General features: G+C 33.2%; 1 long non-coding RNA gene across 1 annotated transcript; it reads left to right on the top strand.

Moving 5' to 3' along the window:
• The first annotated feature begins 460 nt into the window (after positions 1–460).
• Positions 461–1,174, top strand: LOC112783680 (uncharacterized). The gene is made up of 2 exons (XR_003816498.2): positions 461–657; positions 747–1,174. It is a non-coding gene; the product is annotated as an uncharacterized lncRNA (long non-coding RNA).
• Positions 1,175–5,671: the final 4,497 nt, after the last annotated feature.

Here is a 5,671-nt window from a genome sequence, read left to right as displayed (position 1 = left end):
TTTGACGGCAGAAAAAATAAAAAACAACTAATCTAAGATGATGTTCCCCTCCCCTAACAAAGACACAAACCATGCCTCCCTTCTACAACGCTAATTTCCTCTTCCTCCAACCAACGTGAGAAGACACTCCACCATCGTTACCACAAGCGATGCCGGCAGTGACCACCAGCGGTTACAACTAGAAAATTGCTTATTACGGATAGATTTGGTTGCTTTTAGAGCGCATTGGGATCACGCAAGAATTTCTCTAATTTCTAACTTTCTTTTCACAGATATAAGAAATGTTGTAAATTACTTGTTAACAAACCAAGAGACATTAATAAAGTTGTGATTATTGTTAAATATCGGTCTCTGTCATTCACACCTTGAGCGCAACATAATGATTTCGTCTTGTCCTTGGGCAACTAAATATTGCAGTTAATTGAGAAAGGACCCATTAGAGACTATTTGGGACAGCCGTTAATGACTGCAATTAATGATTCCAATCCATTGTGGTCAGTGTTCAAGCAAGCTATAACATCAGCTGGAGGAAAGCTTTCAAAGCCTGAAGTTTTTGCTTCGACTACTGATGCCCGATTCCTTAGAAAAAATGTAATTCCAGTTCTTGGTTTCTCTCCAATGAGAAACACTCCCATCTTGCTCCATGACCACAACGAGGTTTGAAAATTCTTTTCCTATTTATTTATGATGACTAAATGATATTTTGTTTATTCTTTAAGTAACTCTGGCGACCTTAACTTTTGCAGCATCTACGAGAAACAGTGTACTTGAAAGGTATAGAGGTATACGAGTCTCTGATAAGTTCCTTGAGTTTGTTTCCAGAACCATCACAACCTTAGGATCTAGCAGTTGTTTCTCAAATAAGTAGGGGGTTGGGTTGCTTTGCTAATGTATAAAAATATTAAAGGATATGATATACTATGTTCTTTGGAATAAATATCTGAGGCTACTGTTGGTAGTTGAAATAGGTAACAAATACAGACTACAATATCTGTCTCCCTATGAAAATATAGGAAATTTGATACACTATTTTATAAACTTGTCTCCAGCTACAAAACATTCTTTTTTGTATGACTCCTATTTCAGCTACCTAATGTAGCCTGTGTTGTCTGCCCCATAAGGCAATTAAAAGCTAATAATAGAGAAGAAAAAGAAGTAAATCTTAATTTGTGATTGAGTTTTGAGTTGTATTATTTGTGCATATCATGTTGAGACATTGTGTTGATTTAAACATCATTTACCTGTGACAAAGTTAACAATAGTATTTGAAACCCTCCAACACTAAAGTTATCTTGGACACCTTTTCTTTGGTTGCTTCAACTCCATGCTCATAGTGAGAGTAGATAATTATATTACCCACTGCAGTAACTGGGTACTTTCATGAATCTGTAATTCATTCTTGATGTTTTCTTCCCTCATTGACATAAACTCAACGGTCAAACTGTATTTCATGAGCTCCATGGTTGCTATTTTTGTCTTTTGGGGTGTCATAGTCTTTAGGGCTTTGTCTAATTGTCTCTCAAAACAGTGTTAACATGGTCAATGATCGCTTGCTTCTCAAATTAACGATTTTTCAGCATTATTCCTTGGCTAGTGATATTGCTACATTAGTTCGTACAAGATTCTTGTTCGGATAGTAAAGTGTGATGTACTGATGTGTTAGTTAAAGCTGTTAGGCAAAACAGAATTGTCCAAGAGTTCTTAGTTAGTTATATCTGTTACTCCATACTATATATAGCTAGCACTCTAACAGACTCAATGGATAATCACAATATTTAGACAACAACATAATTCCTCTTTCTCGTCTCTTCTTTCTTCTCTCTTTCTCTATGAATGTTCACATGGTATCACGAGCCATACAGATTCATGGCCGATGATTCAAGTTCAATTGATAACACCAACAGCTACGAAGACTCCATTGAAGATACTGCAAATAATGGTGAATGCAACCGCCACCTCCGCCAACAAACCATTCAACATACCTTTAGCCGAGAAGCTCGCTGAAAATAACTCTCTCACCTGGAGACACTTTGCAACTCTCGATTTGCGGTCATGAATTACAAGAGCATCTTGAGAAGGACAAAACTCCATCACGTTTCGATTCTGCATCTGAAGAACGTCTAGAAACAGAATCAAAGTATAAAGAATGGCAAATTGGCGATTACAATGTTACGTCCTAGCTTTTTCCATCAATGGATGCATCCTTCAAACATTGTTGTTGGATGTCATTGCGCTCGTGAGATTTGGAGTCGTGTATACACCCTATTTTGCTTACAAGACAAATGTCATACTTGTTTCAAATCTTATTACTTTTAATATAATGTTTCTGTATTTCTTATTCTTAAGGAAATTTTTTTATAGTAGTAACCTTTATTTTTGATCGTGAGTCTTTTAGAATCTCATACTTTAAGATCACAAGATTTATACGATTTGAGCAATCTAACTTTTCAAGGTTCAATTTTGTTATTTGAGACTTATTCCATTTTTAATACAAATTCTAGATACATACATTGACAAACTTAATTTTAAAATAAAATATGTTCACTTAAGTTACATATTGTATAAAGAAAATTTATATGATGGTGGCTTCATCATAAATATCTAGCACAACGTTAGTATTTAGTTTTTGGACAGAAATATTAATTTGTAATCGATATTTTTAATACAGTAATTAAACATTGATAATAAATATGGTCAAACAATAAGTTTATCTTTAGACATATTTATTATTCACATAAAACTAGATAAGTATTACATGTTTATTATCATAAGTGCGTATATAATTTAGCCAAATACAAAACTTTCTTTGGGCCAATCCATACCCGTAAAAATTACTTACACATAAATTTATTTAGTGCGACTTACCAAATATTTTCAACATAATTTAGTGATTTCAGTCAAACAATAAGCCTATTTTGGATCGACTCATTATTCACATATAAACTTGAAAATTATATCTATTTTTTATCGCATATATTTTCTATCAATTGGCCAAACACAAACTTTCATTTGGGCCGATTAATGGTTGCATAATCAAATAGAAATTAAACATAAGGTTCATTATTTATTATTTGGTCAAACATTAAACTTTCTTTGTGCCGATTATTTCCCGTATAAATGATATGCATTGATTTATTTTTAATTAGTTACCCAAGCATATATTTATCATTAATATATATATGTAACTCTACCAAATATAGACCTTCTTTTGGGTCGACCAATATTCACATGAATTACATATCACCACACTCTTAATGTTCCAAATAAATAAATTTTCACAAAAAAAAAAAATACTACTTTGGAAGTATAATGTTTAACTAATTTATTTCAAAATCAAGATTTTATAAAATAGTTGAGTACAATCATCTAAATTGTTACTAATTTTTTTATGTAATAAAAATTGAAGATGCTCACATAATATAAAAATAATGGTGTTACACAATAAAACACAATGTATAACAACCATATAATATTGTGAGACCTTAATTATAAACATACATTTACATATAAAAATTAATAATTTTTTTGTATAACACAAACAAAAAAGAAAAATAATTTTGATTAAAAAAAATTTTTTAATTCTCAATGTTCTTAACCTAAATATATGCATGTACATAATGATTTTTATCTATATTACTCTTAAATTCACATACATATACATATAACTATGATACAATAAAATATAATTATATGAATGTCTTAATACAAAAATATAAGAATGACACGCAATTCAAATTTTGTGGGATCTTCTAATCCTTTTACAGGAATTCCTCACTTATTTATAGCAAGTAATGCAAGAATATTTATTGTTTATCAAATTGGATTCATTATAAGAAAAAAACTAAATAAAAATATAAGGAGAAACAAAAAGACAAAGCCATGAGTGTCGAAAACCAAAATATATCATCACAATAGACTCCTTTGTGATTTCAATGTGCAAATTATTAACAAACACAAAGGCCCTCCGTTCCAGAGATCAATAATAATGTCCTCTTCCGTTTTTTTTTATTGAATATTACGATCTAAATTATCCACTGCATCAATCAATAGATTAATTGTCTATTCATGAGAATATGACAGAAAACGTTGGTTCCAAACTCCCAACATTATATTATAATAAACCGAAATTCTAAAAACCGGACTGGACTGACTGGTTTGATTGGGTTAACAAGGAACTAATCATTTAACCGGTCCAGTTAACTCGATGGGTGGAAAATTAGATTCCACACAAAATTCACCGGCAAGTGTACCGAGTCGCATCGAGTAGTAAAACTCACTTAGAGTGAGGTCGATCCCACAGGAATTGATGGATTAAGCAACTTTAGTGAGTGATTAGTTTAGTCAAGCTAACATTGGTGAATTTGATGAAATTAAAGCAACAGAAAGTAAATTGCAGAGAAGTAAAATTGTAGAAGAGTAAATCAAGCTCAATGAAAATGAAACTGGAAAATTGAATTGCAATACTTGAAATGTAAAAGTGCAGAAAAATTAAGAGTGTTTCAAAGAAAGCTTTCTATTCTATCCTATTCTTAATGCTCTCTAGCAGAGCTAGCCTTTTTTTCTAAAATGGAACAGATGCCTTTTTATAGGCTTTTTACAAAATGAAAATGAAAATGAAATTAGAAACAAATTACAAAATGAAATTCCTAATCTAGCTTCTCTGTGTCTTGTGCCTTTGAGTGATATCCATGGGCTTTGCTTGCTTTAGGGCTTCAATGAAATGGGTTGATTTGGTTTTGTGGTGCTTGGTGGCTTGGGTCAGGAGGCATTTGTTTAAAAATGGGTTGGGGCATACTTCCAGTGGAGCGCTCAATTAAGTTAGTGAACTGAGCGCTACACATGCCTTGTTGTGTTGATGCGCCCAGCCTTGCTTGGTTCAGACATAGCGCTCAGTGAGGAGTTCTTAACGTAGCGCTACATGCCTTGGAGTAAGGCTCCTTCTTCGAACCCTGGCCACTTCATTTTGGGAGTGTCGCGCCTTGTTTTTCTTCAAATGGGCCACGAAAGCGTTGAAAGAGTTAACGTAGCGCTCAATTTTTAAATGCTACCTCCTTGGCTTGATGGGCTTCCCTTGGTGCGCGTTGCTTTTCTTGGTCAAGAGCGCTCCATTCATTTAATAAACTTTACATGCATGCCTTCCTTGCCTAGCCTCCATAAGCCTGAGAAAGTTAACAAAATTCACGTAGCGCTCTCTTTCTTCCTTGGATGAGCGCTCCGTTACATTTTATGAACGCTAGGCTTTTTTTGTTTTTAGTTGCATGCTTTGGCTTATTATTACTAATGCCAATGCATTCATTCATTAATTCGTTGACCTTAAAAATGTATTACATGCATGCTTGATTAGTAATGTGATGAGCGGATAATTTATACGCTTTTTGCCATTGTTTTTAGGTAGTTTTTAGTATAATTTAGTTAGTTTTTACTATGTTTTTATTAGTTTTTATGCAAAATTTATATTTCTGGACTTTACTATGAGTTTGTGTATTTTTCTGTGATTTTTGGTATTTTCTGGCTGAAATTGAGGGACCTGAGCAAAATGCTGATTCAGAGGCTGAAAAAGGACTGCAGATGCTGTTGGATTCTGACCTCCCTGCACTTGAAATGGATTTTCTAGAGCTATAGAAACCCAATTGGCGCACTCTCAATTGCGTTGGAAAGTAAATATCCAGGG

Source organism: Arachis hypogaea, chromosome 20 (genome assembly GCF_003086295.3).
Source record: "Arachis hypogaea cultivar Tifrunner chromosome 20, arahy.Tifrunner.gnm2.J5K5, whole genome shotgun sequence".
Classification (NCBI taxonomy): Eukaryota; Viridiplantae; Streptophyta; class Magnoliopsida; order Fabales; family Fabaceae; genus Arachis; species Arachis hypogaea.
Note: the sequence above shows the minus strand (reverse complement) of the source record. Positions and strands in the feature narration are given on the sequence as shown.